The sequence below is a fragment of the Globicephala melas genome, chromosome 19 (genome assembly GCF_963455315.2).
Source record: "Globicephala melas chromosome 19, mGloMel1.2, whole genome shotgun sequence".
NCBI classification, from domain to species: Eukaryota; Metazoa; Chordata; class Mammalia; order Artiodactyla; family Delphinidae; genus Globicephala; species Globicephala melas.
In genome coordinates, this window is record NC_083332.1 from 5,106,312 (window position 1) to 5,119,941 (window position 13,630).

General features: G+C 46.1%; 1 long non-coding RNA gene across 1 annotated transcript; it reads left to right on the plus strand.

Moving 5' to 3' along the window:
- The first annotated feature begins 690 nt into the window (after positions 1–690).
- On the plus strand, positions 691–13,330 carry LOC115847723 (uncharacterized). Its single transcript, XR_009560075.2, has 6 exons — positions 691–1,696; positions 1,893–2,060; positions 2,649–2,897; positions 3,243–3,336; positions 7,401–7,588; positions 10,184–13,330. It is a non-coding gene; the product is annotated as an uncharacterized lncRNA (long non-coding RNA).
- The last annotated feature ends 300 nt before the right edge of the window (positions 13,331–13,630 follow it).

The window sequence follows — 13,630 nt, forward strand, 5'->3', positions numbered from 1 at the left end:
ATGTTGACCGTAACAACTTTCAATGTGATTTACATTTTTTACTGGTTAGAAAATTATAAGAGCAATACGCCACTTAGAAACCACTTTAAAGTATGAGTACCTTGTAGTTCGCATTCCACAGGGATTTAATGTCTCTCACTTTGCCTCCCACCCTTAACCTCATTTCCCCGTTTTGCCCTCACTTTCGGAGGGAATGATTTCTGGTGGTCCCATTCTTGTGGTGGGTGGTGGACTCACTGGGCTGAGGCAGTGATTTCTGACCCCTCTGACTCTCTCCTGAGCGGCCATGAGAGTGTGAGGCCACTGCGTGCAGAAGGCAGTTTTGACCTTGGCGATTTCCCGGAGGTGCTTTATTTCGTCCCTCACCAAACAAGGCTGTTTTAAGGATTCTTTCTGGTTGTTCCCTAAGCCACGAGGAAGACCTGGCTAAAGTGATCGAGCTCCAGGAAATCTTAGATGAGCAGTCAAGAGCAGAGCCAGGGACTTCACTGGTGGTCCAGTGGGTTGGACTCTGCGTTTCCAGTGCAGGGGCCCGGGTTTGATCCCTGGTCAGGGAACTAGATCCCACATGCATGCCATGACGAAGAGCCCACAAGCGGCTTAATCCAGACTCAATCTTCGGTTTACACACTGGGAAATTCCTCCACCAATGTGTATAGAAGCTGATGCCCTTTAAAATACGCTTGCTTCTGCATGTAAATCTGCTCGCTGAGTCCATCTGACAGTTAATGGCTGGTGACACTCCTGAGGCTCCCTGGGTCCTTTGTTGAACAGAAGCAGTGGGGAGGGACCTTCTGACGAACAATGTCCCTGCCCTTCTCTGTACCTGTGAGTCAGCTCTGGTGATGGTGCAGGAGTCCACTAGGAGATAGCAGTGGGAGGCGACAGCCTACGGAGCCAGGGCACAGGCCACGCCCGTCGTCACTCCTTGGTGCTTTTAAAACACTGACCATACTTGTTCTTGAAGTCTGTAAGTTTTTGTTTTTCCTATTTTAGGCAAAAAAGCAGTTACAAGAAGTGCAACATAATCAGATACTTAAATCTCTTAATCGTTTAGGAATCTGTAAAGAGGTGAATTGAGCTGGGTTCATAGTTATAATTACTACAGATGTTTAGCCAGAGTCTACGCCAGTCCACTGCTGTAGTGTGTACAGCACCCCTGGACTTGGAGGCTGAATGTTTGCACTTTAGATGCATTCAGAGTCTGGCAGTTGTGTGTGGTTCGGAATGCTGAGTCCTTTCTGGGTTCACGTGAAAGCTGACAGCCTAGGGAGCCAGGGCACAGGCCACTCAACGTCATCGCTCCTTGGTGCTTTTAAAATAATGGCCATACTTGTTCTTGAAGTTTAGAACTTTTCGTTTTTCCTATTTTAGGCAAGGCAGAGAGAAAAAATGAATGGAAAATGTAATAAAATCAGACATTGTTGACAAGCTTCTTTCAGAATCTAACAAGAGGCTTCAGCTTCATCATAAATGGCTGCTCGGGCAGAGAAGGTGCCCAGCACAGCGTCCCCGAAGGCCCCTTTACAAAGAGAGTGCCACTGGTCATGTCCATGCCGCAGCGAAGATCCCCCGTGCTGCAACTGAGACCTGGCGCAGCCAAATAAATATTTAAAATATATATATATATATCTCCACTGTAGCGTTAGGATTTACGTTCAGGAAGGTATCTTGGACTTCCCTGGATCTTGAGAAGGTGCGTTCCCTTCTCGCATGCCGGGGTCAGGGGCGGAGGGGTGAAGGCTGGTCTGAGTTACGGTGGTCTGGGGGCGTCTTGGGTGGACCTCCTTTCTCTGGCGGGTCTTCCCACAACGGCGCGAGGTGCCTTTGTGTGAGGACTGGACAGTCTTGAGGGTCTGTTTTCTGTTTCTATTTATTTAACTGTTTTCCAGGATTTTGTAGCAGTTAAGAACTAAAGAACTAAACATATGCAGAGAGCAGCTCCTTGAAAGAGAAAAAGAAATCGCTGAACTGAAAGCGGAAAGGAACACCACCATCTGCAGCTCCTTGAAAGAGAAAAAGAAATCGCTGAACTGAAAGCGGAAAGGAACACCACCAGGGTTAGTGGGGTTCTTACTGGGTTAACATTTGCTTCCGGTCATGATTGGGCTCTGGGTTATTGTCTTTAAACTCAAAAGATGATCCACTCTGCCTGCTTTTAAACAGATTTTCGACATCTTCTCACTAAGCGGACTGGGGTTGACCAGTTCAGGGTGCTCATACCTTGCTTGAAATTTATGGTGAGAGTTAATGTAATTTTAGTCCATTTGAGGGGGAATTTCTCTAACTTGTTTGACTGGCCACACTGCAGCGTGTGGAATCTAGTAACCAGACCCCCTGCATTGGGAGCGCCAAGTGTTATCCACTGGAGAGCCAGGAAAGGCCCTTAGCTAATGATTCTTAAAAGAGCAGAAAAACCGGAAGGAGACATTGACAGGACAGACGGGGGTGTTTGACATAAACCCCGAGCATGAATGGAAAGGCAAGTCCTTGTCTCCCTCTCTGTCTGGTTCTCATCTCACCTGTCCAGTCTGTGCAGGTCTGTTGCCAACACACTGCTTAGACCTGAGCGGCCGTGACAGTCGTGTGAGCCCACAGCGTGCAGAAGGCAGTTTTGATCTTAGCGATTTCCTTATTTCGTCCCTCAGCAAACAAGGCCGTTTAAGGATTCTTTCCGTTAGAGGTCTTCTGATGGTTCTCATGAGGAAGACCCGGCCAAAGTGCCCGAGCTCCGGGAAATCTCAGACGAGCAGAGAGCAGAGCCAGATGAAGGAGCTGGACGCCCGGCCGCCTTCGGTACTCACGTGACAGAGCGGGAGGAAGGTCTGTACACGGCCGGAGAAGACCTCATCGTATCTGAGGAAGTGAACACGAAATTGCAATGAGATGTTTGTGAGGTGAGTGACATTACATGTGTCAGTGTTGGAACCAGACATAATCGAAGACAAATATGGTGAATTGGCTCCGTGTGCACCTTCTGTGTGGTTCTCAGTGGGTCCTCACACGACCCAGAGAACAGGGAGGGCAACGATCGTCTGCCTTGAGTAACTCAGCCTCCCCTGGATGTCCAGGCCTTACTGCCTCTGGAGCATTTTTGTGTGTTTGTTTGTTGTCTGGTCGGAAAGTTTGCCTTTACACTTTGCTTCACTCTCCCTGCAAATACTCCTCCACCTGTTACAGAAACACCTAACTTGGCCGTGTTGATTTTCTCTCAATATTTCAACCACTCTGCTTCCTCCTAGCTGGTATGTCAGAGACAGAAAACTCATCTCCAGATGTCTTGGGCCTCAGCAAATTGGGAGGACAGGCTGAAAACAATGATAAGCTTCCAAAAAAGTAAGCTTTTTGTTTTTTGTCCATCTCACTGAACAGTTTTCAGTTGTTCCTGATTTTTAATTAATGTTTACTGATTAAATGGAATATCCAGCTCTCTCTATATATTATCTTCTGAAAGCTTAACCCAAAGCCTTTTATTAAACTGCTCTTTCTGGAGGACTTAGAGCATCTGAACTAGATTCTCAAGCTGGGGTTACATGAGGTCTCCCCACCTAAGGCCACTGTCCCCTTCTACATTGGGGCTTTATAGGAACTTGTGGGCCCAGGGAGGTGATTTCACTGCTGCAGCCCCAGGTTCAATCCCTGGTCAGGGAACTAAGATCCCACAAGACGATTGGCTTGGCCAAAGAAAAAAACAAAAGATAGGAGTTGTCTAGTGACATATTTTTGGATAACATTTTCCATTACCATTTTCATCCACATTTATTTCAGCATTTTTATTACCTGCACTTAATTTAGTTTAAATTTAATTTAACATATTAAGAAAAAGACTTATCACAATAATAGTTTAAAACTTCCTGGAGAATTAAAAATCATGACAAAAAGGAATATAGAAAAAAAGATATTGTTATGAAGCAAGAACATTTCACCAAACATCATAATCAGAAGAAAACACTGGATGCATTCCTTCTGAAGTTGCAGTGAAGGCTGCTGGCCAGGGCTCCTGCCTTTCACCACTGTACAGTGTGCCTACAGAGAGTGTGTCAGAGAGTTGGAACTATTAACAATCACAAATCTACAGCCATGGAAAGGCCAAGTGTGAAAGGGTGGAAAAAGAGACCCGAGGTGACTACACAGTGTCAGACAATATAAAGACAAAAGCTGATAAAAGAGATGGACAATATATACTGTTAAAAGGATCAATTCACCAGAAGATATACATCTAACATTAGAACTCCCCCCCCAAATTAAGGAAACATTAATACCCCAGTTTTTTCGATGGGTGGAACCAAAGAGAACATCAGTAAGGAAACAGAGGACTTGAACAACACTATAGACATACTGGACCTAACAGACATGTACAAATCACTCTACCCAACAAAACCAGAAAACACACACTTCTCAAGAACATTCTCCATGAGAGACCACATGTTAGGATATAAAAGAAATCTTTTTTTTTTTTTTTGCAGTTCGCAGGCCTCTCACTGTTGTGGCCTCTCCGGCCGCGGAGCACAGGCTCCAGACGCACAGGCTTAGCGGCCATGGCTCACAGGCCCAGCTGCTCCGCAGCATGTGGGACCTTCCCGGACCGGGGCACGAACCCGTGTCCCCTGCATCGGCAGGCGGACTCTCAACCACTGTGCCACCAGGGAAGCCCTAAAAGAAATCTTACTTCATTGTGTTCTCAGTCTTAAAATTTTCTCAAACTACGAAGCAATGAAATTAGAAATAAACAGCAGAATGAAAACAGAAAAATCCCCAAAATGTGGAAATAAAACAACGTATTCATAAATAACCAATGGGTCAAAGAAGAAATCACAAAGGAATTTTTTAAATATCTGGATGAAAATGAAAACATACAAAAATTTATAAAACGTAGTGAAAGCTGTACAAACAGGGAAGTCAAATCAGAAATCTGTTTTTACTAAAGTAGAGAAAAAGAATAAAATTTAACGAAAGGAAAGAGGTAAATAAAGATTAGACCAGAGATAAATGTACTATAATGAATATAAAATATAAAAGTCAATATAAAAGTGAAAATATAAAAGTGAAAACCATGAGTTAGTGTTTTGAAAAAAATTTACAAAACCTTGGCTAGAGTAAGAAAAAAAAAGATTTAGATAACTAAAAACATGAAAGAGGAGAGATTTCAACTGTTGTCACAGAAATGTTTTTTAAAACTGTAAGGGGTCCTGTGAACAATAATGCTTACAAATTATATAATCTAGAAGATACGGGTAAACTCATGAAACATACAACCTACTAAGCTCTTATCTTTAATAAAAAAATTGAAAAGAATTATAACTAGAGAGGTTCAAGCAGTAATCAGAAATCTCAAACAAGGAAAAAGCCAAAACCAGATCACTTCACTGCATAATTCTACCAAAACCTTTACAGAAGAATTACCTCTAATCCTGAATTTAAAAAAATTTCCGAAGAGCTGTAGAGGGAACGCTGGCAAACCCATTCTATGGAGCCCGCATGATTCTATACCAAGCCCAGAGAAAGACACACGAAACACAGAAAACTACAAACCAGTATCCTTCATGAATACTGAAAAATCCTCAACAAAATAGTACCAAACCAAATTCAACAACACATTAAAATGATTTTACATCATGACCAAGTGGATTTTATTACTATAAGCAAGGATGACTCAACATACAAAAATCAATTAATGTCATATACCACATTAACAGAATAAAGGAAAAAAACATATGATCGTCTCAATTGATGCAGAAAAATGCATTTCACAAAATTCATCTATGTTTCAAGATATAACAACTCTGGGAATTCCCTGGCGGTCCAGTGGGTAGGACTCGGCACTTTCACTGCCGTGGCCCAGGTTCAGTCGCTGGTCAGGAAACTAAGATCCCACCACAAGGCCAAAAAGAAAAAAAGAGAGATATAAACACTCAGCCAGAAAGCTTTCCTTCTCAGATCAGGAAGAAGGCAAGGATACACACTCTCTGCACTATTGTCCAGCAAAGTACAGAAAGCCCTCACCAGAGAAATTAGACAAGAAAAAGAAAGTTACCCGAATTGAAAAAAGTAAAATTATCTTTCTTCATAGATGATAACTTTTATATGTAAAAACAGTAAAGATTCCACAAGGAAACTGCTACATCAAAAAACAACTCTAGGGCTTCCCTGGTGGCACAGTGGTTGAGAATCCGCCTGCCAATGCAGGGAACAGGAGTTCGAGCCCTGGTCTGGGAGGATCCCACATGCCGCAGAGCAAGTAAGCCTGTGTGCCACAACTCCTGAAGCCTGTGCGCCCTAGTGCCTATGCTCTGCAACAAGAGAAGCCACCACAATGAGAAGCCCGCGCACTGCAACAGAGTAGCCCCTGCTCGCCGCAACTAGAGAAAGCCTGCGTGCAGCAACGAAGACTCGATGCAACCAAAAATAAATAAAATTCAAAAAAACCTCTAGAAAAGTTGCAGGATACCAAAAGTCCATGTGCAAAACATCACGAAATAATCAAGATGATGTAGTACTGGCATAAACAGATATGTAAAGTAACGCAACAGAACAGAACACTCAAAATTAATTTTGCATATACATAGAACGCATTTTCAAGGGTGCCAAGACCACGCAATAGAAAAAGGACAGTCTCAGTAACAAACGGTGCTGGAGAACCGGGTATCTACCAGCAAAAGTGTAAAGCTGGAACCTTACCTGCATCAGAATGAGAAACTTCTGTGTGTCAGAGGAGGCAACCAACAGCGAAAAGTAACCTCCAAGGACCAGAGATGATGAAAATGGGCTAAGAATCTCCATGTGTCAGAGATTTAGGTTGATTTCAAAGTTTAAAATCAATAGTAGAATGAAACACCCTCTACCACTGATGTATCTCTGAACTTTCCATTCCATTCCCCATCGTTACGATTTTTAAATCAGCGACACATCCATTTCGTTTCTAATGCAGCATGAAAAGTCACAACGTATTTGCTGTAGTCTGTTTGCTAAAATTTACCGGGCATAAGTGCATATTATTACCTGACTTGCATGTACAGCTTCTTTATCCTGGTTTTCAGAGAGCAGACAGTGCATCCAGATGGGGCCCCTCAGTAATCCCTGCTGCCCAGTAGCACCGACACCCCATCTCCAGTCCATGGGTGTGAAGCCCTGCCCAGGACTAGGCCCAGTGGAGCCTCTTCACAAGTCCCAGGTCATGGGGAGATGGGATCTAAGTGGAGGTGACAGGCCCTGAGGGAAGGACCCGGGTGACTGTGACTGTACAGGTGTCAGGCAGGACACTTCAGACAAGACCAGCGAGTCCAAAGAAGGGCATTTCTGGAAAGACAGAAAAATCAACTGAGAATATGACTTTACCTGAGAAAGAGCCATTCCAGACTCCTTTTCTCTCCTCTCCCTCCTCTTCTGGGCTTCTTCCTCAGACAAGAGTCTTTAGAGGTCGATCCTGAAAGTGGAAAACAGGCTGTTTAATGCTTGCAATCAACACACCCCCTTCCTGAGTCACCACCACACACACAGGGAAGCCCTCAGCATGTGGAACAGACGGTCCTCTGCTGCCCACCGTCCCAGGAGGGACTCAGGACAGAAAACTCCACACAGAGACCAATAAGTAAGTTCCTACACTTTTGTTTTGTTCAGTGCATGACAGATCTTTGAAGATCAAATCGTGTAGCTTATCCCTTTTTTAACTGAAGTGTATATATATAGAATTTATTTATTTATTTATTTATGGCTGCATTGGGTCTTCGTTGCAGTGCATGGGCTTCTCATTGCGGTGGCTTCTCTTGTTGCGGAGCATGGGGGCTCTAGAGCACAGGCTAAGTAGTTGTGGCGCACAGGCCTAGCTGCTGCGGAGCATGTGGGATCTTCCCAGACCAGGGCTCGAACCCGTGTCCCCTGCATTGGCAGGCAGATTCTTAACCACTTTTTCAGATTATCTTCCATTATAGGTTATTATAAGATACTGAATATAGTTCCCTGTGCTATACAGTAGATCCTTGTTTAATTATTCTATATGTAGTAGTGTATATTTGTAAATCCCAAACTCCTAATTTATCTCTCCCCTTCCTTCCACCTTTGGGAACCATAAGTTTGTTTTCAATGTCTGTGAGTTTAGTTCTGCTTTGTCAGTAAATTCATTTGTACCATTTTTTTAGATTCCACATATATGTGTCTACCTGTGTCTGATTTACTCCACTTAGTACTGTTACCAAAACGCAAGTCCGTGTGCTAGACGCACAGTGAGGCCAAACAATACCAGAATGTTGGAGTTTGGAACAGAAAGGCTTGCTGCAGGGCCATGCAAGGAGATGGGTGGCTCATGCCTTAAAAACCCCAAACTCCGTGAAAGCTTCCAGCAAAGCCCTCTTACAGGAACGGTGAGGGAGGGGTGTGGTTACAGACCTCTTGGTGGCAGATCCTTTGTACTTGAGGTCAGGTCGTGGTCAGGTAAAGATGTTCCTGTAAACCTCCACCAAACAAATGTTACTCTCTGTCCTGACAAGAAAGGGGAAGGTGCCAAGACACAACTTTCACCCTCCAGGGTCCAGGCCTGGCTAACAGAAAGGGGTCCCTGCAGAGGGGCCAGTTACCCTGCCCCGGAGCATTCGTCCAGAACCAGGTTTGGGTCCTCCTGCCAGTGCCCAGGCCTGGCTGAAGAAGCAGATCTCAGTTGGCAGCTCCCTCAGGGCCAGGTCCCCGTGCAGACTGCTGCGGCCATTAGGGCAGCCTAATGGATTCCCGCAAAAGACACCCCGTTCCCTCGGCCTCCCAGCTCACCTGCTGGCCCAAGGAGAAGGGGAGGGGAGAAGGCCTGGATCCCTCTCTTACTTCACTCTCTGCCTGACGACTGCCACTCCGCGGACATTTGGCTGAATGGGTCCATTAAATGTCACTCATTGGCAGCTGGTCGCTTGAGGGAAGGGCTCACTGTGGCGCCGACCAATGGCTGAACGGGAGCTCTAAGGCCACTCCAACCATCCCTTCAGTGGTCTCCTGGTAACCGTTGCCTGGTAACGGGGGTGGGGGGAACAGCGTGCGCCAAGGGCCCTGTGCTAAGGGCTGCGCACTGCTGGGCTCTATTACAGTGTGATCATCTCCAGGTCTCCACCTGCACTACTCCGCGTTTCCATTTCATTCTGTTTATCGGTCTCCCTGCTGCTTTCTGTGTCTGTCTTTTTGCTCCCCTCTAGCCTCCTGCTGTTTCTCCCGTCCTATTTTCTCACTCCTGTCCTGCCCCACTCTGCAACTTGTGCCCCCTATTGATGCTCTTTCTCCCCGACCTTTCTGATGACCCTACATCTCTGTATTTCTGCCTCTTTCTTCCCCCATCTCTTCTCTCTCTCTGTCCCTGTTATTCTCCCTCCCCACTCTCCGCCGCCCCCTGGTGGCTGTGCTTCCTTCCTGTTCTCTCTCTTCCCCTCGTTTCTCCTCTTCTTTTCCTCTCCCAGCATCAAGTTGCTCTGTAGGACATGGGTTCAGCTCTTTTATCCCCTCCCCCGACTCTCCATGGGAAATGCCTCACCACGGTTGACGATGCTGTTACCACTGATCAAGGGCTCCTCTTGTATTTTGCCTTAATCCCTTCACCTTCATCTCCCTGGAGATCCCAATTTTCTATACACTCTATTTTTCTCATCTGCTACTTTCACTGCTTTTTCTCTTTCATTCTTACCATCTCTTTGCAAGACACTCACCCATCCTCTACACTGCCCTCTGACCTTGCCCACTCTTCTTTTCCCCTCAGTTTTCTATTGCTCTCTCAGTCCCTCTCTGTGTCTTCTGATCCCCCCTGCCCACACAGTCAGAGGATGTGGGATGGAGTAAGATGCCTGCTTCCCCCCTGCCCACACAGTCAGAGGATGTGGGATGGAGTAAGATGGAGTAAGATGCCTGCTTCCTGGGAAAACAGTGATGAAATAAAAACTCACAGTTTAAGGCAAGACAGGAAAAATTTGAATTTAAATTAAATTCCTTCTCCTTCATCAGTAATGACTCAGCACTCACCTTGTATATCTAGACATCTTCAGTGAACTTTATGTACCATAACAATATATCATTTACCTTAAAGATAACAATTGGTGCAGAACAGACTGTTCCACAGACCTGGGGAGGTACTGGGCCGCACCTAACAGAAGCTCTTTTAAGTACTTACTTATGACCGTATTAACGTTACTGTACTACTTGTGTTCTGCCTGTTTTACAGGATTGTTCCTTGCATTACCAAGTGTGTGACTGAGCCTCCAGTAAAAATGATGACTAGGTGACTTGAAACAAGTGACCAAATCTATAGTCTTATAAGACCAATGATTTTAATAGTGTAACTCTACATATGGGAAGAAGCAACAAGAGAGAACCAGCAACAAGAGAGAACCATTTCCTGGACCACAACAGACTGGTGGAACACCACGCAGAGGCCTTTGGCTACTGTTGCATTAGGGGCAGGGCGCGTGCGGGGCGTCGCCGGTGCAGTGTGGCAGTGGCCCTGTGGCCACAGTCTCCTCGGGTCGCAGTCCAGCTCCCATTTGCCCACTCGCCCCCTTTGCCGGCGCAGTCACCAAGCCTGCAACAACCAACCACGCAGCACCCCTCCTCTGTATAAAAGGAGCCCGAAATCTGACTGGGGGAAGATGGCTTGTGGAGACACTGGTCCGCCATCTTCTCCGAATAAAAAGTCGCTCTGCCTTGCCCCAGCAACTCGCCTCTCAGTTTACTGGCCTGTCGTGCAGCAAGCAGAGCGACCTTGGACTCTGTCAATTTTGGCGAAGCCGGCCAGGAGCCTTGCTGCTTGTGGTCAGCCCCGCTTGGGGAATTTTTGGGTAAAGCCCTAGCAGCTGCTGGGACCACCTGTCCTGAGGATCTTCCCTTTAAAATTCCCTGAAGCAGCACCAGATGCCCCAGCACTTGGCAGTGGGAGCTCCGTACAGATGGAATCCACGGGCTCCAGACAGTAGGTGTGTCTGATGTGTACAACTGGGAACACACCACCCTCTCAATTTCGGCTTTTCCTGTAAGGGAACAGCCAAGTTGTTTTGCATTTGACTGGGGTACCCTGTTGCAGAGGGGAATTTTTGTTGCAACTCTGTGAACCAGTTTGTTTGCTTTTGTTTTGCATTCATTCACGATGGAATTTGTTTGTGCCTTTTGTGTTTTGTTGCTCTTGAACTTGTATCTGTCCCTAAGGAAAGCCCTTTGGGGCGTATCTTAAATGAATGGGCAAAGTATAGTTATGGGCCTGTGACTAAAAAGAGATGATATTCTATTGTATAGCGTGTGGCCCCAGTATATGTTAGGATCAGGAGAGCAAGGTGCCCTGCTCACTTACACAATCTTGCAGTTAGAATTGAGCAGGTAAAAATGGTGAGATTCCATATGTAGAAGCATGTACGCTATTGCATCATGAGGAAAAGAAGTGAGACAGCTGCTGCCTTATGGTACGGTGGTCTGAAAGGAAAACCGGGGGAAAATCTGTTCTACAAGAGGGAGAGGGAGAAAATGAGACTGAGAACATGTTATTTCAAAACGCTGGCCAAGCAGGCTGCACCCGTGGTGGTTCCGACTGCCCCCATGCCACCAACATATGCACTCCTTTCAGCACCTCCTGTTTCCCCTACTTCTGGGGATCAATTAGAAGTTTCTGTGTTAACCTCTGGGGCACAGGGGCCTAGTTTGTGTCACCATCTGTGACCCAGGAGGGCGTCCCATTTGACCAGGAGCCACTTCTGGAGCACGCAGCTTCCCTTGCACTGATATCCTGGAGAGGAGGCCTTAATGCAGATGGCCAATCAGCTGGGTTTCTATGGACGCGCCATCCATTCTCAATTTGATTTAACTGGAAAAACCATAACCTACATACCTCCACGTGACTGAACTTTTCACTTCTATCTTTGCCACTCACCATCCCTCGTGGGCGGACATTTACACTTTTATGAATATCATGCTTACTGGGGATGAAAGGAGGATGCTCTTTGACAAGACTAGAGAGGAAGTGCACTAGCTCCATCTAGCGGACCAGGTGGAACTCCAGAAGCAAATCAGGCAGTTCCTACTGCTGAGCCTGACTGGGAACCTAATAACGGAGATATGCCGCACCTAGAGCATTACAGGAAGTGTATCTCAGCGGGTCTTCGAAAGGCAGTAGCTAGGCAAAAGAGCTTCAACAAAATTCAAGAGATCAAGAGATACACCAAAACCCAATGAGGACCCATCAGAGTTTCTAGAAAGAATTTATCAAGCTTATAGGCACTACACTGGTGCAGACCCTGAGGCCCCCAAAATACGGGAATGGTAAATATGACCTTCATTGGGCAAAGCGCCCCAGATCTAAGAAGAAAATTACAAAGCTAGATGGTGCATTTGGAATGAACCCTTCTCAACTGGTAGATGTTGTTTTTAAAGTGTTCACCAACAGGGAACAACGAAAGGAGCTCTTTGCAAGACTTAACGCCACTCATCTGGTGCCAGCACTGGATTCCCGGAAGGCGAGTAGCCTGGAGAGAGGTGAGCCCCATTGGGGAGGGAACAGTGTGCTTACTGTAGGAGGAAGGGCACTGGGAAAGACTGCGCTCATCTAAGGAATAAGAAGGAAAACCACAAAAGAAAGACGGGAGCCTCTCCTATGGTAGAGAGAGCGCAACGCTCTGAAGATGAATAAAGCGGCCCAGGGGCTCCCTTGGACTTGAGGTGTCCAATTCCAATTTCCCCACAGGAGCCCCGGGTAACTTTGACAGTGGGGAACAAGTTGATTGACTTTCCGATAGATACCGGTGCAACATACTCTGTGGTAAACAGCACGGTGGCACAGAAAACATCTCAATCCTTCCCAGTCACAGGAGTTTCTGGAGAAGGACAAAATCTTTCGTTCCTATAACCTCTAGAATGCTAATTAGGGACCTCACCCTGAAACGCAGTTTCTTATATATGCCGGTATGTCTAATCAGTCCCTCTTTTGTAAATTAAGCACTCAAGCAACTTTTTCGCCAGAACAGCCTGACATCAGGGTCCCACAGGAGCACACTGTGAGCCTAAAGATGGCGCCCACAGACACCCCAGAAAAGGAGACTGAGCTCTCACCCACTCCACCCCCATTCCCCCCGCTCCAGGTCTGTGAAAAGCTAAGGCACAAGTGTGGGTCGATAGCACCCTAGGGAAGGCCAAAAATGCATGGCCAATACAAATCATGTTAAAAAGGGACTCTGGAGGGAATTCCCTGGTGGTCCACTGGTTAGGACTCGGTGCTTTCATCGCGGTAGCCTGGGTTCAATTTCTGGTCAGGGAACTAAGATCCCGATCCCGCAAGCTGCACAGTGTGGCAAAAAAAAAGGGATGCGCTGGGACACCTAATCGAAAACAATACCCTCTGAGCCAAGGGGCCCAAAAGGGAATTTAGCCAGTTCTCAAAAAGTTGGTTTAATCAGGTTAAACCTTGCAGGTCCCCATATAAAACCCCTATCCTCCTAGTCAAACAGCCAAACTCAACAGAGCATCTCTTTGTCCCAGACTTGAGGGCTACTAATGAAAAAATCAAGGATTTGCACCCTGTGGTACGCAATCCATACGCTCTGCTCACAGCTATTCCAGAAGCAAACAGCTGGTTCTGTTTTTGACGTGAAGGATGCTTTTTTTCTGCATTCCTATTGCAGAAGAATCACAG